This window comes from Monodelphis domestica, chromosome 5 (assembly GCF_027887165.1).
Source record: "Monodelphis domestica isolate mMonDom1 chromosome 5, mMonDom1.pri, whole genome shotgun sequence".
Taxonomy (NCBI): domain Eukaryota; kingdom Metazoa; phylum Chordata; class Mammalia; order Didelphimorphia; family Didelphidae; genus Monodelphis; species Monodelphis domestica.
Window position 1 is genome coordinate 164,729,779 of NC_077231.1, and position 26,308 is coordinate 164,756,086.

The 26,308-nt window shown below is 37.7% G+C and overlaps 1 protein-coding gene and 1 long non-coding RNA gene across 22 annotated transcripts in view; one reads left to right on the plus strand and one right to left on the minus strand.

Moving 5' to 3' along the window:
• Nucleotides 1–26,308, plus strand: part of MAGI2 (membrane associated guanylate kinase, WW and PDZ domain containing 2) — a 1,718,964-nt gene that overhangs the window by 1,667,067 nt on the left and 25,589 nt on the right. The window lies entirely within an intron of this gene.
• On the minus strand, nt 231–24,726 carry LOC130454763 (uncharacterized). The gene is made up of 3 exons (XR_008912584.1): nt 24,678–24,726; nt 1,743–1,795; nt 231–1,139 (listed from the first exon to the last, which is right to left on the minus strand). It is a non-coding gene; the product is annotated as an uncharacterized LOC130454763 (long non-coding RNA).

Genomic DNA, 26,308 nt, shown 5'->3' on the forward strand with positions numbered 1-26,308 from the left:
CTTTCTTAGCGCCTCATTTGTGAATGTGAAAGAAAATGAATCATTGCTCCATCTCTATTTTTAAAGTCAGACTTAATATTTTGGTAACCACAAAACCTTTTTCCTAAAAAATATTTTCCATTACAATAATGGAAAAATTAATAATTTTTTAAATCCTCAGACTTTTTAAAAGTTTGAAATACTGTATCTAAGATTACTTTAGGAACCAAGGAAGACAAGATAGAGTGTATTATGGTTCATAATGATAAACTTGTAATAAATGGTTAATGATAAAATATTGAGCGAAAGGCAATAGCAGAGTAAACTTGAAAGACATACAATTCACAACCCATTACTGAACTCACATTGATTATTGGTCCTCTGTTCATTGATGAGAGAAATTGGTGGTGGCAAAGGTTGGGAGAGAGACATTTTGTAAAAACATCCAAAAAAGGAAAATACAATTAAATTTCTTGAGACATGTTTTCCTTGTCACTTTGCCCTTGATTTAAAGTCAAGGTAAAATTCACAGCTCACTAGCAAAGATTTGGTCTGACTTCAGTTGAAAAAATATATTAGATAGAACAACCAACGTAGCCAGTTACATAGAGGACATAGTTCACACACACACACACACAACCTTTTTAGGTAGCCACTTAAAATCAATTCATCTCCTGTTAATATTTGTTGAATAATTCTTAGTGTGGGATATTCTATCAAGTTCATCAAAAGGAGGACATTAATTGTCCTGCCAGGTACTCTAAATAGGCATTTGCCAAACAATGAACATGAATGGAAAACAAGCCTAGTTAGTATCTATTGAAAATTCTGAAAGAAAAGAGAAAAAAAATCTAACTACCATTCATCTTCATTGGACTCTCAGGGTGGCCAAGTGGAAACACTGGCATGATAGATGATATATGTGAGAAAGCCTTAAAAAATGTGGAAAGAGCCATAAGATGTACCATGTGATTGTGACTATGAAGGAAAACCAGAGCCAATTAATAGATAGCTTCCTTGGCTTTCTTCAAGCTCCTGCTCAAATCCAATCTTCTACGAGAAGTCTTTCCTGATTCCCCTTAATGCTGGTTCCCTTCATTGATGACCTCAGATTTATCTTGTATACATCTCATTTGGACTTAGTTGTTTTCATGTTGCCTCTGTGAAGAAGAGAGAAATTACAAGAAAATGCAGCAAGACAAGAAGCTGGAGATTGATCATCTGTCAAATATTTTCTATTAGACCTCTTCATTAGATTGTAAGCTCTTGGAATCTGGCAGAGGATTGGTTTTCCCCTTCTTTGCTGTCTCCCCTATTAGACGGGAGACATTTACAACTAAATGATTTTTTACTACCTTCTTAGGATGACTTCTGGAGGGGGGAGGGGGTTGCTCAGCTTTCTGAGTCTGTTACAGAGTTGATTCATAATTAATGAGCATTTATAACAGCCAACACATAGAATAATTTCAAGTTTGGAAAGTGAGATCAGTAAGGAAAACATTTTATGCTCATTTTACAAATAAAGAAACTAAATTAAAGGGGAGTCAGACCTTGCACAGAGTCAAATAGCTAGTAAAATGCGACTTGAATTTATAGCTTCTGATTGTAAGGTGGGAGTTCTTTGTTCTATGCCAAGTGTATTCAGAATGCCATATCAGGCATTGTTGAAGAATTACAAAATGAGAGACAGCGTCATCCAGGACGTGTCCTGGATTTGGAGTTAAGAGAAATGAATTTGTTTAAATCTGGGTTCTAACACTTACCACCTCTATGCAGAGTAGACAGATCACTCCTCTCTAAGTCATGGTTCGCTCATCTGTAAAATGGAAGTAATAATACTCACTAAACCTACCTCACAAAGTTGTTTTGTTTCAAGAAAAGCACTTGGTAAACCCTAAAAGTAAAAAATAAATATTTGTTATTATGTTAAGCAACTTGGGGGCAGAAACTGAGTCATTCCTCTCAGCTCCATGAAAGTGCCTGGCAGAAGATGCTCTCACACTTGTTATTTTAATTGAATTAGTTCATTTAGCAAGCATTTATCAAGTGCCTACCATGTACAAAGTGTTAAGATGAAGCCCAAGGATCCAAAGGCAAAAAGGAAAAAGTCCCTGCCTTCAAGACTCTTACCTTCCATTTTTATTTGTTCTTCAGACATTTCAGTTGTGTCTGACTCTTCCTAACGTCATTTGGGGTTTTCTTGACAGATATTGAAGTAACATCATCTCCTCCACTTCATTTTGCAGATGAGAAATTGAGGCAAACAGTTGACTTGCTCAGAGTCACACAGCTAGTAAGTGTCTGAGGCTAGAAGTGAACTCAGGAAAATGAGTCTTCCGGATCCCAGGTCCTGTAGTCTATCCACCACGCCACCTACATGTCCCCACTTTCTCCTATATAGGTACATATGTATATATACATGCATATATGTGTGTATGTATATATAAACCACTATAAATATATATATAAACATATGTAAAATCATTTGGAGAGGCAGGGAATTCAAGCTGCTAAGGAAAGAGAAAAGGTTTCCTTTAATAGGAGATAAACCTGAACCTTGAAGAAAACTGCAGATTAAAAGAACTGAAGGCAAGGTGGATAGAATATTCCAGCCATGGAAAGACTGCAAAGAGGCAAGAGACTAACTATCATGTTCTGGGAACAGCAAAGGGGCTTTGTTGGCTGGAGGGTAGGAAAGGGTCTCCAAAGATTGGCCAGATGGTGAAGGGTTTAATTTGTACCCTGAGGAGTTTGTATTTATCCGAGAAACAAGATTCTTGAACAGAATGATGACCTAAGAAGGTATGCACTTTTGGAACATTATTTTGGACCCTATTTAGAGGAAAATGCTAATTGTGCAGTTTTAACCTAAAAGTTTGTCCCCGGATACAGATTTGTTTGTTCTAGAAAGTTGGTGGTTAAGCATACCTCTTGAGTATGTATCCTTCTTGTGGAACCAGGGAGGCTGAGGGGTAAAAGGATATTCTGACCACTGAAGCCTAGGAGTCTGAGAGAGAAATGAACACTTCCCTTCCTCAATCCTCCTCTCTAATCATTAGATAATATTCCCAGTTGAATTGAATGAAAGCCCTGGAATTTTTCCCATGCCATTCAGTTGGGATGTGAAGCGGAAATCCACTATCATAATATTTAGAAAAAGCTCCTGCCTTGTCTGGTGTGACCACCTTGACTGTGCAGAGAATGTTCATTTCCATCCAGGCTGCATTTTAAATAGCCATCCTCTGATTTTTAGTAATATTGACTTAATTTAAGGAGCCTGTGGTGTGGAAAGAGGGGGACTAACTACATGAATCAAAAGACTAGTTAATAACGTTGGTCTAAAACCATCAGAAAATTTGAATATAAGATTCCCTATGGTTCAGACAGGTTTATGGCTATGGGTAAAAAACTATTCAAGGACAAAATTGAGTATTAAACTGTGTTATACAAACACATCTCGAGCACTTAATAAATATGTAAGAGCTGGCAAAGAAAGTTGCAGAAATTCTGAGAGAAATGTGGGAAATGTGAATATCTCTAGCCTGGTGATAAAAAAGCAATTTTTTTTTCCATTTTGAAAGATTTATTGACCTTTTACATAGGTACTACTACTCTTCATCATCAATCTCAAAGTATAAGATGTTATTTGAAAAGAAAAATGGTGACAGACTTCACAGGCCAAGGGGCATTAAGATTTTGCAGGGGATATCACATGGCAAAGAGCACAAATATGTGGAAAATTACAGATATAAATTCTGAAGTCTGTTGGGAAGCTTTGAGACCCTGAATATTGGTACTCTCATTTTCCCCTCTGAACTAATTTTTTTTAAAAAAGCAGCATCTCCCTAATGTCTCAGAAGGACTAAAAAATGTATTTGTGGTAGCAATATTCTAGGTATATTATTTGGGAATTTTGTCAAGTATAGTCAGGCAAATTATATCTTTGGAACCATTTTATCGAGGTCAGAAATCTCACACATGCAGAGACTTCTGGGGTGGGGATACAAGAAAGAATATGTAGAAGGACACTATTGACTACTGTCATGGATTGCGTTATATCTGTCCTTATTTGTTGGGTAGGTTCCCCATTGGCTACAGAACTCTGGCTTGGTTGACAAGTTTAAAAGGAAGGTGCAAAGCCAACTTGATCAAACTGGGATTGCCAAGGAATCTTTTTTAAAAACTTTATTTAATTAGTCAATTTAGAATATTTTTCCTTGGTTACAAGTCATATTCTTTCCCTACCCTTCCCCTACCCACTCCTGTAGCCAACGTACCATTCCATTGGGTATTACATGTGTCTTTGATCAAAAACTATTTCCATATTGTTGATGTTTACATTAGGATGATTATTTAGAGTCTATATCCCCAATCATGTCCCCATCAACCCATGTGATCAAGCAGTTGTTTTTCTTCTGTGTTTCTACTCTCACAATTCTTCCTTTGGATGTGGATAGCATTCTTTCTCGTAAATCCCTCCAAATTGTTCTGGATCATTGCATTGCTAATACTAGAGAAGTCCATTACATTCGATTACAACATACTCTATCAGTCTCTGTGTACAATATTCTGCTAGTTATGCTCCTTTCACTCTACATCAATTCCTGGACGTCGTTCCAGTTCATGTGGAATTCCTCCAGTTCATTGTTTCTTTGATCACAGTAGTATTCCATCAACAATATATACCAGAATTTGTTCAGCCATTCCCCAAACAGAGGGCATCCCCTCACTTTCCAATTTTTTGCCGCCACAAAGAGTGCAGCTATGAATATTCTTGTACAAGTCTTTTTCTTTATTATTTCCTTGGGGTATAAACCGAGCAGTGCTATGGCTGGATCAAAGGGCAGACAGAATTTTAGCGCCCTTTGGGCATAGTTCCAAATTGCCCTCCAGAATGGCTATCAATTCACAACTCCATCAGCAATGTATTAATGTCCCACTTTTGCTGCATCCCCTCCAACATTCATTATTTTCCTTTGCTGTCATGTTAGTCAATCTGCTGGGTATGAGGTGGTACCTCAGAGTTGTTTTGATTTGCATTTTTCTGGTTATAAGAGATTTAGAACATTTTTTTCATGTGATTATTAATAGTTTTGATTTCTTTATCTGAAAATTGCCTATTCATGTCCCTTGCCCATTTATCAATTGGGGAATAGCTTGATTTTTTTTTGTACAATTGATTTAGCTCTTTATAAAGCTGAGTAATTAAACCTTTGTCAGAGGTTTTTGTTATGAACATTTTTCCCCAATTTTTTGCTTCCATTCTTATTTTGGTAGCATTGGTTTTATTTATACAAAACTTTTTTAATTAAATGTAATCAAAATTATTTATTTTACATTTTGCAATTTTTTCTAACCCTTGCTTGGTCTTAAAATCTTTCTTTTCCCAAAGATCTGACATGTATACTATTCTGTGTTCATCTAATTTACCTATAGTTTCCTTCTTTATATTCAAGTCATTCACCTATTCTGAATTTATCTTGGTGTAAGTTGTGAGAAGTTGATCCAAACCCAATCTTTCCCATATTGTCTTCCAATTTTCCCAACAGTCAAATACAGAATTTTTGTCCCAACAGTTGTGATCCTTGGGTTTATCATAGACAGTCTTGCTGAGGTCACTTAACCCAAGTCTATTCCACTGATCCTCCTTTCTGTCTCTTAGCCAGTATCATACTGTTTTGATGACCACTGCTTTATAGTATAGTTTGAGATCTGGTACTGCTAGGTCACCTTCCTTCACATTTTTTTTCATTATTTCCCTTGATATTCTTGATCTTTTGTTCTTCCAGATGAACTTTGTTATAATTTTTTCTAATTCTATAAAAAAAAGTTTCTTGGTAGTTTGAGGGGTATGGCACTAAATAAGTAAATAAGTTTGGGTAGGATTGTCATTTTCACTATGTTAGCTCATATTACCTATGAGCAATTAATGTTTTTCCAATTATTTAGATCTAGTTTTAATTCTGTGGAAAGTGGTTTGTAGTTGTATTCATATAGTTCCTGTGTTTGTCTTGGCAGATAGATTCCTAAGTATTTCATATTGTCTAGGGTGATTTTATTTTTTTAATAATATTTAATTAGATGATTTAGAATGGTTTCCTATGGTTATAAGACTCATGTTCTTTCCCTCTTCTTCCCCTAACCCTCTCTCATATCCAATGCACAGTTCCACTGGGTTTAACATGTGTAATTGATCAGGACCTATTTTCATAGTATTAATACTTGCACTAGGGTGATCTTTAAGAATCTACTTCCCTAATCATATCCCAATCAATAGGGTGCTTTTAAATGGAATTTCTCTTTCTAATTCTTGCTGCTGACATGTGTTGGAAATGTATAGAAATGCTGATGACTTATGTGGGTTTATTTTGTATCCTGCAACATTGCTAAAGTTGTTGATTATTTTGACTAGCTTTTTGGATGATTCTCTAGGATTCTTTAAGTATACCATCATATCATCTGCAAAGAGTGATAGCTTGGTCTCCTCATTGCCTATTTTAATACCTTCAATTTCTTTTCTTCTCTAATTGCTACTGCTAGTGTTTCTAGTACAATGTTAAATAATAGAGATGATCATGGGCATCCTTGTTTCACTCCTGATCTTATTGAGAATGCTTCTAATTTATTCCCATTGCAGATTATATTTGCTGATGGTTTTAGATACATAGTGCTTATTATTTTTAGGAAAGTCCCTTCTATTCCTATACTTTCTAGTGTTTTCAATAGGAATGAGTATTGCATTTTGTCAGAGGCTTTTTCTGCATCTAGTGAGATAATCATGTGATTTTTGTTGGTTTGCTTGTTGATATGGTCAATTATGTGGATGGTTTTCATAATATTGAACCATCTTTGCATTCCTGGTATGAATACCACCTGATCATAATGAATAACCCTCATTATTACTTGCTGGAGTCTTTTTGCTAGTATTCTGTTTAAGATTTTTGCATCTATGTTCATTAAGGAGATTGGTCTATAGTTTTCTTTCTCTGTTTTTGACCTGCCTGGATTTGAAATCAGTACCATATTTATGTCATAAAAGGAATTTGGTATTACTCCTTCTTTGCTTATTATGTCAAATAGTTTATATAGTATGGGGACTAGTTGTTCTTCTAATGTTTGATAGAATCCCCTTGTGAATACATCAGGCCCTGGGGATTTTTTCTTAGGGAGTTCTTTGATAGCTTGTTCAATTTCTTTTTCTGATACGAGATTAAAGTATTCTATTTCTTCTTCTTTTAATATAGGCAATTTATATTTTTGAAAATATTCATCCCTATCATCCCATATTTGTTGTCATATAATTGGGCAAAATAGTTTTTAATGACTGCCCTTATTTCCTCTTCATTAGAAGTGAGGTTTCCCTTTTCATCTTGGATACTGTTAATTTGATTTTCTTCTTTCTTTTTATTAATTAGATTGACCAGTACTTTGTCTATTTTATTTGTTTTTTCAAAATACCAGTTTCTAGTCTTATTTATTAATTCAATGGTTCTTTCACTTTCAATTTTATTAATTTCTCCTTTAATTTTTAGGATCCTTAATTTAGTTTTAATCTGGTGATTTTTAATTTGTTCACTTTCAAGTTTTTTGCTTTGCATGTCCAATTTGTTGACCTCTTCTCTCCCTAGTTTGTTAATATATGAACTCAAGTATATAAATTTCCCCCTGAGTACTGCTTTGGCTACATCTGTAATATTTATTGGGAAAGGAAATGGGATTGGAAAACTGGGGAATAATGGGAGGTTTGTAGCAGGGTATGGAGGAGAGAGGGGAGAGAGGGAATATTGCTTGGTGAAGCAAGGGAGGGAGATGCCCCCTGCTGAGAGTAAACAGCAGGGGTCCAATAAAGTCTGTTTTGCCTTGATGACTGAACTGATTTTCAGCTTCCTCTATGACCAGAAAAGATAGTCCACTTATCTGAGTGTGAATTCAAATAATATAAAGTTTAATAACTAGTTGGGATTGGAGTTTTTTTCTCAGCTTCAGACCTGAGGCCAGGCCCCAGAGGCTGGCGGAGAGTTTGTCCCACTCCCGTCTACTCTCGTTGTTCTAATTCAGAATATTAGCAGTACACAGAAAGCAACAAGGTATGACCTTCAGAGATAAATGGGCCTGAATCTTCGGGCTGAACCAAGAAGAGCATGCCACTCCAGACAGGCTGAACAAGCTCCTCTCTCCTCCAACACCAGGCAGCAAGTACCCACATGGCAGGAAGGAAGTGCTAGTCACAAGACCCAACTGCCACTCCCAGTTGCCCCTTCCTCCACAAACTGTCAGTCTTGTTTCCTTTACACACATCCCATAGACTTTGAAAGGATGTCTCATGATTGTCATTTTCTTCAATGAAATTATTAATTGTTTCCATGATTTGTTCTTTAACCAATTTTGGAGAATCATATTATTTAATTTCTGATTTTGCTCTCCATGTACCCTTACTAATTATTATTTTTATTGCATTGTGATCTGAAAAGGTTGCATTTATTATCTGCTAATATATTAAACTATTATTTTCTTTTTGAACTATTTCCCACTTTTCTTGCCAAAATCCTTCCATCTTTTTTATAAGCTCCAATTTAAATTCTTCAAGAGCTTGTGACAAATTTCCATTTTTTTAAGGTTTGGGTGCATTTATTTGCATGTCCTCTTCTGCTATTTCCTCTATAGTCTGGATTTTTCCTCCATAAAAATTATCTAGGGTCAGTGCCTTCTTTTTTTTCTTGGTATTGGGAAGTTGTTTTTCCTGGGCATTGTTTGCCATCACTATGATTGTTTTTCCTTCCATTTCCAGTCAGAAGTCTGAGTGAGGAGGGCAGGCTCTCTGTGTATGGAGCTAAGGAGTGCATTTTTTGCCTGAGGTCACCTCTCAAGTCTCTGCAGCTTCTACTGTTTACTATCATTCCTTGCACTATGGTCTGCGCTCTTCAGCCTTCTGGGGTCTCAGGTCTAGCTGTTCTCAGGGGTAGGTCTTTGGTGCTCCTAGTGAGCAGCCAAGGGCCTAGAGGTGCCCCTCGCTCTCTCTAGGGGTGCCCCCTCCCTCACTGATTTTAGCAAGCACTGGCTCTGGCTCTGGCTCTGTAGGTGGGGTGGGGGAGGGTTGATCCGCTCGTGTTTTAATGGAAGCTATTTCACCCCCTTATAGTGTGGAAATGCCCAAATCCCACATACCTTCAATGCTCCGCCCTACTGTAGAGTCCCTTCATTAGTATGAATTTGGGGTTTTTTTGTTTGTTTGTTTTTTGTCTTTTGAGGATCTATATCGGTAGGTGGTGAGGAGAGGAAGAGTCCTACGTTTAGACTGCTGCCATGTTTATCCAGAAGTCACAAGTATTGCCAAGGAATCTTAAAGAGAGTTTACCACCACCTCAACTCTGACAAAATGATATCAGGCCTGCCCTGTATGCTCAGGGCCACAAGAAATTTAATATTTTGGACCCTCCCTTTCCTCTTCTCTGAGTATGTGATATGAAAAAAACATGGAGCCTGGAGTCTAGAAAACTTAGGGGCAAATTCTCTCAGACATTTACTGTGTGACCCCAGGCAAATAACTTAATCTTTCTGTGAGCCTCAGTTTCTTCATATATAAAATGAGAGAGTTGGACTTGATCATCTCTAACATCTCTGCCAGCTCTAATTCTATGATCCTATAACTTTCAAATGCTATAAAGATAAGACTTTTATTGGCTATGTTAATGATGGATTTTTTTTCCAAATGATAGAATATTCATTATTTGATTTTACTCTTCCTTGGGACTCTTTAAAAATGTCAAATTTTTAAAATTTGTAGCAAATAAAAATTGAAATTGTTATAACATTTTCAAAGAATTTTAAAATACCCATTTCACAGGTAATGGATTTGGGCACCTTAAAATGAAGAAATTGATGAACTAAACTATGTTCCAACAATCTCTCCTTTGGGAGAGTCTGGGGTCCCATAAACAAATTACCCAGTATAGCTAATTTTCAACTGCCAAAAAATGTTATAGTAAAATAAGATTATAATTAATATCAGAGGCACTGAGAAGAAAGTATAGAAATGGAAATGGGAAATCTCTTCTCCTTTGTCTTGGTGAGGAGTTAGGGACCAATCACGTATTTTGTCTTGGGCCCCACAGGTCCCTACATGATATTGGGACACCACTCTTTCCCACATGCAGTGCATTGTTTTGAATCATCATCTACTCAAACCAGGACCCAGGCACCTAATAATGTAATCTCAGATGAATCTAGAAGCTGAAACAAAATATATATGTATATATATTTTAAAAGTCCTACATTCAGTCACTTTCTCCAATAAAAAGCTTCTCCAACCATGTCACAACTGTGGGTGAATTGAGAGAGATTGCCTAAGGAATAGAGGCAGTCAATGGTTGTAGGAACCATTAAAGGGCAGTATGGTAGAATAGGAAAAGCCTTCACATTTAGAAAAGGAAACTTGAATTTGAATTCTACCTCTTTAGACAATTCACTTCACTTCATGGGCCTCAGTTTCCTTATCTATAAAAGAAAGAGTTGGAATTAAGTGACCTCAAATTACCTTTCTGGCCCTAGCCCTATTTTATTACATATAATCTGGTCCTAGTGGGCTACATAACTCATTCTCCCCACCTGCTGACTTTGTAAAGTCTTCATTTGAAGACAGCAAGGCAAGCCCCATCTCTTCCTCTAAAGTACTGGGCCTAAGGCCATTATCCCTCAACCCAGCATGAATGTCTCCTAAATCAAAATAAGACAACCATGTTCAAGGTAAATGCTGTTATGCAGAATGTGGGCTGGAGAATGACAGGTCTATCAGGAAACGATGGAGCTCCTTTTCTTCCCTCCCAGCAGACTTACACCTATTTCAGGTCATTTCACATAAGCTGAGTCAGCCAAATGCTCTTAAAAGGCAAGTCTGCTACCTCCCCTTTCAGTGCTCTTTGCCACCAGGTAGTTACTACCTCCCCTACCATCACCTTTTGATTCTTTCAGTAATAATCTCTCAGCCTTTGATTGTTTGCAACAAATGCCCGTTCTGGGGCCCCTGTATTCCAACCTTTGTATTTGGTTGCCTAGGGTTCAGAGTACTTTTATTTAAAGATTTGTACGTATATATATTTAGCTGCCAATAGAAAATGGTCTTAGGCTAGTTTATATTGCCAACTCATACTTAATACTTAATGTTATAAAGCAATATATATTACTTTTAAATTATTTGATCCCTGTATGTTTTTCATTAGTGAAGAATACTTTATTAGCATATTTATGAACCCTATCTCAAGGCTTAATATGGCTTAATTCTCTTAATAAAAACTAATTTGAAAGTCATTATCTTTTTTTAATTATAGCTTTTGACATGGCTTCCCAGCACTACAAATAAGTCCTGAAGCCTCTTTAATCCATAGTGTAGCCACCAGGAACATTCACTTTTCAGAGCTATTGCCCTTTGTATACTGAGTCTATCCCCCCCAAGAAACAGCAAAGTTCACTTGGTTAGATCAATATGTCCAGAAGCCCAGGAGGAAAGGCACAATTCTGAGAAGATCCAGTCAGTGGCATTCTCTTCTTGAACTACAGAATTTTAGGAACTGTAAGCTTCTGGGCTCAGGTCAGCTAAATGAGAAAGTATAGAAGGATTCCAATAAATCCATTGCCATTACTGGAAAGAGCATTCATATGGGGTGAGGGAAGAGGGGAGATGGTTCAGGATCAGCCCCTGTGTGTAGGAAGGACAATACACCATCATCATGGGGGCCTGAGCTTTACTTAGCTCCTCAGATGGGTTTGTGACTTTATCTGGGTGGGTGGTTATTCCCTTCAATGACACAGATCAAAACGCCCCCTGCCCTCTTTAACTACGCCATTCTGGTCTCTCTCCATAAATCCACCATGCGGGATCTACCCAACATGCCAGAAGCTTTCTGCTTCTTACAGATCTTGTGTAAAACCAATATACCACTTGGATTTTCCATATCTTTTCCAGAAAAAAAAAACAGCTTCTTTTATAAGTCATGTGTGTCGAGTGTGGTAGCTTTTATGCCATTTCTTACACATGAGACATAACTCAGGATGACTGCAGTTCACATAGCTCATTGTTTGTTGTTTAATCACTTTCCATCGTGTCTGACTCTTCGTGACTTCATTTGGGATTTTCTTGGCAAAGATACTCCAGTGTTTTTCCATTTCCTTCTCCAGATTATTTTACAGATGAGGAAACTGAGGCAGACAGAGTTATGTGGCTTATCCAGGAAGGGTCATCCAGTTAGTCAATGTCTGAGGCCAGATTTGAACTCGACCGTGCCACCAACCAACCTTCACTTACCTTCCATTCACCATTCCACACCCTTAGACTTCCTGGTGGTTTGATTCTTCCAAGACTACACTGTTCTATGATTTGTAGCTGTAACGTATCACTAGGAAAATACTAGTATTAAAAAGATGGACTTTTGCAGTCGTAAGCAGTTTGGGATCATTAAAGGTACTGGGCACTTTCCCAAATGCCATCCAACCTAATCACCTCCTCCTCCTCCTCAGTTCTGGGCCCAGTTCACAACCCATCTGCAGTACCTGTCCCAAAACATACATAATAGCTGCATTTCATATAGCACGTTAAGTTTGCAAAATCCTTTACATATATTATCTCACTGGATCCTCACAAGTATTCTGGGAAGCAGGGCGGTTGTTGTCCTCATTTTTATAGATGAAGAAGGAGCCTAAAAGAGGTCCAGGGACTTGCCCAGAGTCACTCCCCTAGTAAGCATCCAAGACCAGCGTACAACTTGAGGCTCCCAGACTGCAGAGTTCAGTGCTCCAGCTACCAGGCTCCCTAGCTGCCTTGTGACATCTGTGGGCTACCTCCATAGGCTGCTGACCCAGCCACCTGTCATCATGCGGACCGTAGCTTTTGATCCATTTTGCTCTTCTGAATGATTAAGCGAGCCTCACATTCCTAGAGATTTCCCTGCTGTCTGACTGTGGCGTTCTTGGATTCAGTGTGATTCACTCGGTGCCATGTAGGACTATTTAGAGAACCTAGTTATTATCGACCATTTCTTTTCGGATTCACCAGACGCTGTCTTCCATGACACTAGCAAAAATCATGCACATTATGGATGTCAATATCCAGTGGGGTCTTTGAACAAAGTGATCTCTAGTTCTGCCATCACAGTATCTGGTACAGTATTAAAATATTCAGGGGAGAACTTATTGACTAAAGGCTTCCTGGCCACATTTTGTTCTACAGTCAAAGGCTTTTTCAATATAAAAAAGACACAATTCCATCTTATGTGTATTACATCTTTCCACCAAGATAAAAAGGGGATCTGCTTTAGAAAATCATCTATAAAAGCCTTCCTGTTCCCTTCTGATAATGTCATCAAGGATATTCTAATATGTGCAAAGTCTATTTTCATACAGATTTGGATGAGATGAGAAGGTAGGCAGATGGGTCAGTATTTGCCAATGCCCTGGTTATCTTTTTTCTTGGTCCATATGTAATCTTTTCTATTCTTATGAAATCTTTACTATTTTTGAGATATTGTAAGAACTGATTATATTCTGTATGGTTTAAGTTATTAGATTCTAAAAGACATAGAGGCATGTTTTTTAATGAGAAATAAAGTCCATAATAATGATAGTTAGCACTCAAAAATACTTTTTATTCATTATCTCATCATAATCTCACAATAATTCTAGGCATATGTTAAAGTCATGCAATTTTTAACAGTATAAATAATCATTCAATAACTGATTGTTCCCATCAAGACATAAACATGGAGACATATATTCACCAAAGGTGAGCAACACTGTCACGGAGTCCAAATATAAGAAGCAATCCCCATAGATCAATTATCAAACATCTCTTAAGAGCTTTCTATGTGCTAAGCACTGTGCTAAGTGCTTGGCCTGGGAAAATGCTCCTACTTGGTGAGCAATGGACTGATTACACCAAGTACTAGGACATTGCGGTAGCACCCCCTGATGACACCACTGTCCACCCAAAAGAATTCACCATAACTATGCACAAAAGAGACCACATAGATGAAGACTGCATCTTATTCAGGCTGTATGATATGCAGCCCAGCCTATAGTGTAGATTCATAATATGCAATGGCTTTCAATTTATGCCAATGGAAATAATACTCACCTTGATGATATTATAGATTCATAGAATAAAGAGGTAACTGCAAGCTAGGTAATAATAATCATTCTCATTTAAATAGTGATCCACAAAGTGCTTTCCTCAAATAATCCTGTCAGGCAGGCAGCACAAGAAGAGTCATAACTAGGAATTTTATCACTCTGGTTAAACAGCATGAAACACTCAAATCAATTGTGTGATTCATTAAGTGGAAAAAATGACAAAAGAAATAAGACAAATCTAGTTAAAGAAAAGAGAGAATTAGTTACTTAAGTAACTTCTTCATTACTAAAGCGTAGAGTAAGAATGTTAAATTTTTGAAACTTCAAATATGTGCTTAAAGCAAAGTCCCATTCACCCAACCCTAGTTGGTTATGAATATGTATATTTTTATCCACATTTTACAATTAGTAAAACTTGGATTTAGACACATTGAGTGATTTTGAATCATAGAACCATATATTTAGAGTTTGAAGGAAACTTTGAGGGCATTTAGTTTGGAATCACTTTATTTTATAACTGAAGAAACGAAGTCCCAGAGAAGGGAAATAATTTAATCAAAGCAATAGAGACAGTAAGATGACTGAAGTCATACAACAGTAAGTGATGTTTAAGGATTAAAACCCAGGATATTTCATTTGAAAACCAAGCATCCCTCTACCTCAACATACATATTTTTTAAAATTCTTCAAGGCTCATTTCCCATGTAACATCTTATTATCACTATCATCCGTGAGGTTGTCAAGGGCAACAGGATTTATATCAGGCATTGGAAATGTTTTACAAAACAGAAGGGACTGTCTGTAAGGAAAGGGGAAGGAGAAGGGATGTTTTATCTCTAGGTGGCAAGCTCTTTGAGGGCAGGGACCCTAACAAATCCCCAGAACACCTAGCGTGATGATTATACTCAGGCATATAAATATCAACTGATTTAAAATAAAAGACTAAGAAACATAATAGAAATATGGGCAGAAGGTCATCTGCTCAAACACAAGCCAGGATACAGTTAACTGAGGTGTGACATTATTTATATTATGGAAGGAAAGCCTGGTTATCTTACACTTATAGCTAAAGAACTATAGATAATTGTCCTCATCCCCCTGAAATGGTCATATCTTTACTCCACTAATTACCTATTAATTAATATGAAAAGGAAAAAAACCACCAAATTGTTCTCATCCCTGTACATTTATTGCCCAGTTTGTACTCATAAAATGTTTTCAGCCATTTTCCTCCAACATTTTCATCTTTGCGTACTAATAGAAAACTGAATGACAAAATTAGAAGCCAGCATCTGCCACTCGAGTTTCTATCTGATGCAAAAGAGAATCAAAAATAGCCTGAGCCATGGGTAAAGTAACCCAAACCCAGCCACGAAGTGAGGAACGTCAAGGGAACTTGAGAATTTTTTATAATTTCTAATTAAACTAACCTATTTCTTAATTTTTAAAGTAATCTGTATCCATGCTTCCTACTCAAAATGCCATACATAATTATACAAGAAGTGGGAGTAAAGGTACTAATTAAGAGGATCTTCCCTCTTAAGATGAAAATGAAAGGGCTTACTTATTCTGTGTGTAAATAGACTCTTCTTCTTATAAAGTCCCACTCTAATCCTTCAACAGTGAAATGACCCCAGGAATCTTAGGAAGCTGGAAAGACTTCAAGTACAGACCCAATGATAGACAATGTGGGTGTGTTCCCCAAGAGTTAATCTATTTAAGTTTGGAGAAGCTCAGAACACAGGAGTCCATTCTGGTGGCATCAATCAGTCGATATTTATTAAGTACCTGCTATGTGCCAAGCAGTATGCTTAGCTCTGGGAACACAAAAAGAGTGATAAAATAATAATCCCTACAATGAAGGAGCTTACAGTCTCGTGGGAAGTTTAACAAGCAAATAAATGTGCATATATAGAGGATAAATGGTTGAAAATTAACAGAGAGAAGGCTCTAGAATTGAGGGGTTTAGGAAGGCTCTCTGTAGAAGATGAGATTTAAGTAATGATTTAAAGGAAGACAGAGAGGTCAGTCCTGAGAGTGGAAGTCTAAGGATTCCCTGTAGTGGGGACAGCCAGAGAGATGGAATGTCTTGTTCATGGAACATCTAGGAAGCCATCACTTCAATCTAGTGAGTCAAAGGGAAGATGGTAGGCAGTTGGGTGTAAGAAGATTAGAAAAGTTGGAGAGTGGTTATGAAGGGCTTTGAATGCCAAACCGAGCACCTTATATTTGACCATGGAGGGAATTGGAACTTATTGAATGGAAGGAGATGGGGGCAGTGGCTCAGTCAGACCTGCACTTAAGGAAAATCACTGAATAGAAGATGGGTGGGAGTGGGAGTGAGGAGAGGCAAGGCAGGAGACCCAACAACACACTCCTGCAATAATCCAGGTGTGAAGCGAAGAGCACCTGCACTGGAGGGGTGAGAGTGTCAGAGAAGAGAAGGGGGTGTATAAAATGGACAGGCCCTGCAATAAATTAAATATGGGGATGAGGCATGTCATCGAGATTCAGAGCCCACTGTGGGACTGGGAAGATGATGTTGTCCTTGACAGCAGTTGGGAAGGTAGGAGGGAAGAGGATAAAGGGGGAAAGAGAATGAGCTTGGTTTTAGCTATGTTAGATAGTTTGAGGTCTGCTGGACATGCAATTTAAGATGTCTGGAAGATAGTTAGAGATGCAAGATTGGGGGTCAGCAGAGAGTTTGGGACAGAGTAGCTAGATTTGAGAATCAACACAGAAATAATAATTAAGTCCATGGAAGCTGATGGGATGACCAAGTAAAGTAGTATAAAAGGAGAGGAGAAAAGGATCCAAGACATCACCCTAAGAGCCACCTATGTTTAGAGAATGTAATTGATTCAGCAAAGGAAACAGAGAAGTGGTCATGTACTAGCAAATAGAGATTTGACTACAGCTACAAATAAGAATAAGAAAAAGAGTAACAGGTGCTTTAAGGTTGCAAAGTGCTTTGAATGCAGCCTCAGTTTCCATATCTGTAAAGTAGGAATACTAATAGCATCTGCCTTATAGGATAGTTACAAGAAACAAAGGAAATAATAATATATAACGCTTTTTGCAAACATCAAAGCATTATGTAAATGTTAGTCATTATTACTCATTACTTCTCTGCCTATTTCTCTATCCTCAGACTTTCAGAGGTTCACTAGTTTAGGGACAGACCAATGTTCTGGCTGTACTTCAGTCATTCCACCTCTAAAATAGGGGTGATGATATCTGACTTGCCTAGTTGACAAGGATATTAGAAAGATGAATCACATAATGTATGTGAAACAGATATTACATAAATCCAAACTCATCTCTGTTCAGTTCCTGCCCAGAGAAATGTTCTCCTTATTTTATTCAAAGCAGCAATATTTTCACTTTTTGCAAAATGTAATGACTTTGTTACCAAGAGAAAGGATAATCCTGGTAACCCTGTATCCTTAAAAGGGAGCATTAATAGTGTCATAAATTTTAGGGTGGGGGAGTCATTATTTTAATGGATGTTCCTCATAAAAGAAGAGAACAAAGATAAGTCTTCCTCATGATAAAGGTACAAGTTAAAGCTCAAATTACCCATTTTTCTTTCCATTTACCTTTCATCAAGCTAGCCAGCCAACAAGATGAAAGAGTAAAGAGAATCAAGTGCACAGGAGGTGAACTTGAAAGAAGACAAAATTTATACCTAAAGTAATTGACCCAGCCCTTTAATCATGGCCATTCTATTTGCATTTGCTTCATTTGGACCTGGCAAATGGCAAACTTGGTAAAGTCTAGAATTACTCTGAAACCCTTAAAGTTCTCAGTTTTGAAGTTTGTCTTTTTTTCCACCCTAAAACTTGAAGCTCCTGAGATTTACATTCATTTCTTTCCAGCAGATTCTGGCCTCCCATGTCAAAGGGAAAGAGAACTGCCCAAAATAAAAGGCTTTGCAAGGTTTGCTTGGTTATCATTCTTCCCTCAGCAACAATAACATGAAAAGTTAAGCATAAAGACATTGGCAGCACATCTGTTAAAACTGCCTGGAATCATTCGAGCTTAAAAGCTAAAAAGAAAGCTCTTGGTTGTCCATCCTTGGGGACTCCCTGAACCCAGGACTCTCACAATTTGTCAATTATTTCAGGTGAATGCAGACAGAGAGTTTAACTATTCCTTTCCACTGCCAGATGTCAAGAAAGTAGTCCTACTTAGTTTTAAATAGAATCCCAACTCAATGTAATGTTCCAAACAGGTTTTACCTGTACTTTTCAAAGTTATTTTATAGCTGAAGGGTACAGACTCCCTCAACAAGCCCTTTTCCACCCTATGTCCTACCTGACACATGTGGAATTTTTACAGGCATTGAGGCTTTAAAAATCTATCATCATGTGTTGATCACCAGCAAACACATGGAGGGCTGATTTGGAAAGTGCTTCCTGACTTGGAAAGATCCCAGATGGCAGCATGTTAGAGTATGTTCCCTTCTAGTTGACTTGGATGAACATCTAGGTCCTAGAAGTGAATCAGTGATGCATGGCATCTTGGGTACCCTTTGGTACTAGGGATATGAATAAAAACAAGCTTAGAGTTACCAACTTCAGTTTAAAACAAGTCCAAGATGTATTCTTCCATTTCTAGATTTGAAAGGACTATCAATGGCAACATATTAAAGAATATTCCATTCTAGTCAACTATTATACACATACATACTCAGGCCATGCAGGACAAATCATTTACACTTGGCATCTTGGGTCATCGACCCCCTCTACACAGCTCAGGCTTGGAGTAATCCACTCCAATCCAGATGATGCCAAAGGTCCTGTTTCTCCAGAGGGCTCTTAATAGTCCAGATCACTTTGTGTCCACTCCAGGAGATCAGACTCTCTTGAGAAAGAACCAAAGAAGAAGAGTTCCCAAGGTTAACAGATTTTGGAACGCTTACAGAGCTCATGTCTAGTGTTTGTCCACTGGGCACTAGTAAACAAATATTGACTCATACCCACCATTTGTCATGGCATTACCCAACATGAACACTGCACTATCCCTTTCAGCAGCACTCTAAAAGCACCAAAATACCCCTTAACAAATTACCTTTCTTTTCAGTAACTCAAGAAAGCAAGAATTCTTTACCAGAAGACAGATTCTTTCTTCCCTACTTTGAAAAACAAAGCAGAGACCCTTTGACACAGGTAGCCAACTACAGATCTCTTCCTGATCTTTAAAGGATTTGAATGAAGGAAAAAAGAGGGAGAATAAAGAAAGGAAAGAGATGAAGAGCAGGTACTAGATCTGAGATCATTCCCAGCTTAAGACTCAGACAATCTTAATGCATACCAAAATTCTGGGATCATTATTTTAATTTTTTTTTGGACTGGACCTATGATTTCATTGGTATAAGGAACTCTTAATTGAAGAAATTTATGGTAACATAATTATATTTAATTTGATGAACATTTATCACTTACTCAATGCAGATTATCTGCTAAAAAGTCACCCTATAACAAGATATGTTAATAACAATATTTCAAAATTGTTCAAAACAATATTTCAGCATAAGCTGTAGGTTTCATTTCAGAAAACTACCCAGCTTTTCATGCCCCCTCTGTCCACAGGAGACTATTAGTGCTGCTCAATTGGGTTATCCCCTTTACAGCAATCCTAATCTCTTCCTCCTTCTCTTTTCATTCTCTTGTATCCTCTGTTATTTTAATATTAATAGAATTATTGCTATTATAAATATAATCACTAATTTAATGAAAATTTTAGTGTAATGACAAGAGCAATAATTTATATCATATAGCATTTTCAGTCCTAGGAAGTCTCTTACACCAAAAGCCCTAAAATATAGGTAATAAATATACCTAGCATTTATAGTTATACTCACATTATATAAAACACTTTGTAGCTTTAAGGTTTCCCGGGGGCTTTACATTTATTATTTCATTTGAGCCTTATTATTATCCTCTTATATCCATTTTACAGATAAGGAGACTAAGGTATACAGAGATTAAATGACTTGAGCTCATATAAACGTTCTCATTTTACAAATAAAGAAACTGAGGCTCAGTGAAATGGCGTGACTTGCCCAGAGGCACAAGTGCAATGTGTGGGGAGCCCATCCTCCAGTCTAGCTCTTCTGCCTCCCAGACCATTTCTCTGAATCTTTTCACAGGGTGACATATTTAAAAACAGGTCCTGATAAATGAGCCATCCAGGGAGATAACAGCATCTTTGTCAGGTAGATGCTGACCTCAGCCTCCTGATATTCCAGGTGTGCTGACATTCAAAGATGTTATCAGCCTTAATAAGGAAACTTTACATCAAGCTGCGGAGAGGTCAAAGGCATTCTAGTAGCTATGACAACCTCCCATTATGTTTTCCATTCAACTAAACCTAATAGTGCCTTTTTAGAAAAGGTCTTCCCTGTTTTGTTGGGCTATTTAATGTAATTGCCCCTCCTCTAGGGAGTCCCAACAATCTTTAGTTGCAGCAAACAAAATATAAGGTATTTCATGGGAGCTGGCCAGTTGTCTCTTTGTAAGTCTCAGACTTGTGGTCTGATCTGAAAGTTATTTTTTTTCTTTTTGGGGGAAGGGAGCACTGGGGGGCTACTTGATGGTAGTTTTCCAAAACTAGAAAATGCTACTAGTTAGTAGAAGTTTCTTCAGTTTTGGTTTTTTTTTTCCTTAAAACCCTTACCTTCCATCTTACAATCAATACTGTATATTGACTCCAAGGCAGAAGAGCGGTAAGAGTGAGGTAATGAGGGTGAAGACTTGCCCTGGACCATACAGCTAGATAGTATCTAAGGTCACATTTGAAACCAGGACCTCCTATCTTCTAGGCTTGGCTCTCAATCTACTGAGTGGCATAGCTGCCACTGGAAGATCAGTTTTATAAAAAGACAATCAGATCTCAGAAGAAAAAGAATGGTCTTTGATGGCAGCAGTCTGTCAGTCAAAAAACATGGATTAAGCACCAGCTGTGTGCCTGACATTGTGTTAAGTGCTGAGGATGCAAAGAAAGGCAAAAAGATGTTCTCTGTTCCTAGTCTAATGATGGAAAGATAATCTAAAAAGAGTTATGTGTACATAAACTATATCCCAGATAAATTAAAAATAATCTATGGGCTAGAATTAAAACTAAGTCTGAGTTAAATATATATTCCCTCCCTAACTCATCCAATATGTTCTCTTGTTAAATGGCAAATATCTAAAATGGGACTTTCCCAATGGATAACTGGGAGACTTCGTCTTTTAGACTGTTTAAACAGATTAAACTGTTCCTTATACAAATTATATTAAGCATAGCAGGCAAGGGTCACTAGAGAATGGTTCTCAATCCTCCTTCTCATGAAATGATGTTAGAGTCATAGAAAAATAGAGTTAACTTCCTTTTCCAGGTGAAAAAAAACACAGTCCAGTGGGGAGAGAGCCAACTTTGGGTCTAAATCCTGCCTCTGATACCTGCTGGCGATTTGATTCCCAGAAAGTCATTTAACCTGTGAGAGCCACAGGCGATCATTTGTCCCATTGCTGTGGGACAGAATGAGTCTCCTCACTGGGAGTTCTTTGGAACTGACATTTCTGAACCAAAAACAAAAAAATACACAAAGTTCAAGAACTTTTTTTTTTTGGCTCCCCAGGTCCATGGTATAATGCGATGGATATTACCCACTCTCCTAGGATTTTGATAGTGTTATTTTATGCTGTACAAAATGAAGGGGGAGGGAAGTACTTTTATACCAAACTCCACATCATCTCGATAAAACTTGCAGTTGCCGTGCCAACCTGAGGGAAGATGCTCACAAGAGGGGGCGAGAGGCGTGCCACCGGATGACAAATGAGAGCACTTAAAACACCACATCTTAGCAACAGGAAGAGATGACAGAGTACTACAGGCAGCCCAGAAGGGGGTAGGGAACCCTGTATGACAGCAGGGAGGTGGGAAATCATTAAGAAGGTGGAAGACAATGAGGAATTAAAAAGAAATGTGGCAGGGATGCCACCCAACTGGTATGGGCAACATTATAGCCTTGGGGGAAGGGGGATGGCTTTTAGATGTGATTTACTTACACTTTCCACCAAGTACACAAAATCCTTCTAAAACATGTTTGACAAGAGCCATTTGGCCTCTGCATAAACACTTCCAGTGAAGGTGAATTTCACTGGGTCATGAGGCAACATATTCTATTTTTAGACAGCTCAGAAAAAAATTCCTGAGCCCAAATCTGTCACCCTCAAATAATAACAATAATGACATATATATAGCATGTTAAAATTTACAATTTTAACTACATTTCCTCATTTAAGCCTCACAACTACCCTGTGTGATAGATTCTATAGGTGATATTAACTCCATTTAACAGGTGAGGAAACTGAGGCTCAGAGAAGCTAAGGGACTTATCCATGATTACATAGCAATTAAGTGGTGAACTCCTATTTCCCAGATTCTAAATATGGGACTCCATTGACTCTGTACCATATTGCATGCATCTCCATTCTGTTATCTGAACTACTCAAAATAAATATAATCTTCTAACCTTTCAAATATTTGAAGATAACTATTTTCTGCTTCCTATGTCTCTCTTCTCCAAACTAGATGCCCCCAATTCCTTCAAGTGACACCATAGTATAGGATTTCAAATATTTTAAGTATCCTAGTCATTATCTATTCTGCACCTTTTAGCTTGTCCAGATCCTTCTTAAAATATGGGGGATCGTAACTGAACATAATATCCAAATATCTTAATAGTACAAATTATAGTGACAATTTTAGTGAACCCATGCTGGTTTGTAATGATCACTGTTTACTGTATTCATAGGATGAATGATCTCTTTAATGATCTCTTTTAAAATTATACTTGAACTCATCTGCAAACTTATTTTTCTACATTTTCATAATCTATTTATTTTTCCTTGTTGGAAATTATAAGAGAATTTGCCCACTTTGAGTCTTTTACTAATTCTCCTTGACTCTATAAGTCTTCCAAAATTTCCAACAACTCACCTATCACATATGTGAATTCTTTTCAGTTTCCTAAGGAAGAATTCTTCCATATCAAGAATCTTGAGCTCACTTAGAATTGCTATCATCAATAAGCATTTACTGAATGTTTGCTATATACCAAAAACTGTGCTAAGAATAAAAGGATAAAAACAATCATACTCAGGGAGCTTATATTCCATCAGTGTAGACCCCCAAAATGGACATATTTATATTATATATAAGACTATATATGTGATTATATATCATATATAAGATTATTATTTTATTCTCCCTATATAAATAGGTGCAATATAGACATTTGGTATTTTTTAGAGGAGGACTAACAGTTGGGGGGATTAGTAAAAAAGTCTTCTTATAGAAATAGTATTTGAACTGAATCTTGAAGGAAAACAAGAGATCCTAGGAAGAAAAGTATAGAAGGAATATAGCCAGTCATAGGAGTCAGACCATGAAAGAACAAAAAGACAAGAGATGGATTGTCTTGAGTGAGGATCAATCAATAAGAAGGTCAGAAGAGTGATGTATGATCAAACTGAGGAGACTGATTGGGGCCAGGTAGTGAAGAATTTGAAATGTCAAACTGAGGGATTTATAGTTGATCCTAAAGTGAGTCACTGAATTTACTGAGTACAGGAATGGTGTTATCCAATCTTTACTTTGAGAAAATGACTTTGGTGGCTGAATGGAGGATGGCATGAAGTGAGAAGAGACTTGAGGAAAGGAGTTCATAAAGAGAGCAATTTGAATAGTGTGGGTGAGAGGCAATAAGGGTCTAAACTAGGGTACTGTCTGAGTGGAAAGAAGGGAAAGATGTGAGAAATGCTGCAAAGATAGAAACAAGTTTTGGTAAATAATTGGATCTCTGGGATGAATAAATAGTGAAAGATGCCACCAAGGTTCCACAATTGATAATGGGAAAGATAATGGAAGCTCAACAGAAATATGGTTATTCGGGGTGGGGGGGGAAGGTAGGTTTTGTTGTGGAAGAGGGAAATGCTAAAATGAATGCAAGGACTGGATTTTGCAAGGTTATCTCATAAAAAGGGAACTCTGGCTGCAAATGGGGGATGGGAAATGGAACATTCCAGCTAAGAAAAGAAGGAACAGTTAGAGCCTGCTGTCTTTTCTCTCTTTGACTTGAAGAGGGAAGGAGCAAAATCTTCATTGAGCCTACATAACTACAAATCTACAAATCCCTTGTTGAGCAGAAAAAGATCCAAAATAACCATCTGTTTTACAGTGGTGGGATAGAGACTTTTTCCCATCAGGGAAGGCAATAGCCTGTCCTCCAGAAGACTCATTAAAGCTATATATATATATCTGTGTGACAAGAAATACCATCATCTTGAACCTACAAAGACAATAAGATCATCTGAGACTTCCCAGACTCGTGCCTAAAACCCCGAAAACATCTATAGGAGGGAGATAGCTCAAGGACTTCCTGTTTCTTCTTTCCTAATTTATACCCTAACCCATTATCCAATAAATAGATATTTTTACTGAGAACGCAGACATTTTAAATGTACTAGATGGGGATTACAAATATCATCAACTAAAGAAGAAAGAGACTGAAGGGGACTTTCTCTTACCCTTCAGCTCTAGTCAGATCTGACTCCATATTCCAGATAGCTCTGCCTGGGGGAGGGAGAATTGGTGTTGCTCTTTATCTGTTCCCTCTCTCTCAATTACCTGTCAAAACTTTGGTTCCTTGATTCCCCACTAGTACAGTTTGGAAAAAAAAAAAGCATAATGCATTCTATATGAGACATGTTTAGTTTGAGTTGTCCAGGGAACATCCACTTTGGAATATCCTAATAGTTTGGGACTAGAACTCAAGAAAGAGATTAGGATTACTTATCGAGTTCTGGAAGTCATCTGCATAGACATCAACCCATGTAAACTGGTGAGGTCACTCAGGTAAAGAGTATAAAGAGAGGGGGTACAGGTCAGAGCTTTGGGGGACACTCATAGTTAGGGAGCAATGATCGTGCAAAGGAAACCGAGAAGCAAGTTAATAAAGAGAAAGAGAACCAAGAGAAAGAAGTGTTGTATAACCCAGAGAAAAGAAAGGGCAGAGAACCGAACAGTCCTCAGTGTCCAAAGCTGCCGGAATAACAAGAATGAGGACTGAGAAGAGGGTAGCATGGCTGGCCAAGAGAGCCCCTGAATGTGTTCCCATGTCCCCAAGCCCTTGCTAGCCACCCTTCTGAAATCCCACTTTGGAAAGCATTCTTTACTCTCTTCAGAAGCCTTTTCTGCAATGCTCGCCCAGGCTCAGAGAGAAAGCCATCCGTATTTTCTGGATGAAGGAGAGGTCAGAAATCAAATCCATGGGGGCAGCTGGGTAGCTCAGTGGATTGAGAGCCAGGTTCAAATCTGGCCTCAGACACTTCCCAGCTGTGTGATCCTGGGCAAGTCACTTGACCCCCACTGCCTAGCCCTTACCACTCTTCTGCCTTGGAGCCAATACACAGTATTGACTCCAAGACGGAAGGTAAGGGTTTAAAAAAATTAAAAAAAAAAAAGAAATCAAATCCATATTTGACCATTGGGGAAGGCATTTTTCTTCTTGGTACCTTTCTTTGTTGAATGTGTGTAAAAATACTCACCACCCACGGAGAGGATGACTAAAAGGTAAATGAGAAAATGTCCATATAGCGCTTCCGCTAAAGGCGACTCCTCAAACACAAACTATTATTATTACTAATAATAAACTTTCTTGAACAAGCCTAGGATCTATATTAGAACCATTAATGTGTGTGCTTAGAACGACTACCCACGCATTAATAATAGGAATTAATCACTCAGCCTGGAAAGGAGCCTTCGCAGGTTACTGTAATGTTCATCTTTCAGAACGGTGATTGCTTTATAAGAAAGTAAATCCCAGACGCCAGCTCTCTGGTGAGACCTCCTCAACCAAGGTTAAGGACAAAGAATTAATAACCTCTTGATTACTTATGTGTCTGGGTAGGTAGCATTCAAGTCGGAGATAGAATCGAGAGGGTCTGATTATCCTGGAAGAGATTCTCCATTTTTCATAATTCATTTTTAAGTTCATTTATTTCAAATATCTCTAACTGAATGTGGCCCAATTGCCCTGCCTTGTATCAACATAAGTAAAAGTGCTTATTTAAACTAGACTTCAATCAGATCATGCCACCGGCAACCATTTTTATTTATTATGATCTATAGGCTATTTAGCACCGAAATGCCAGGCACA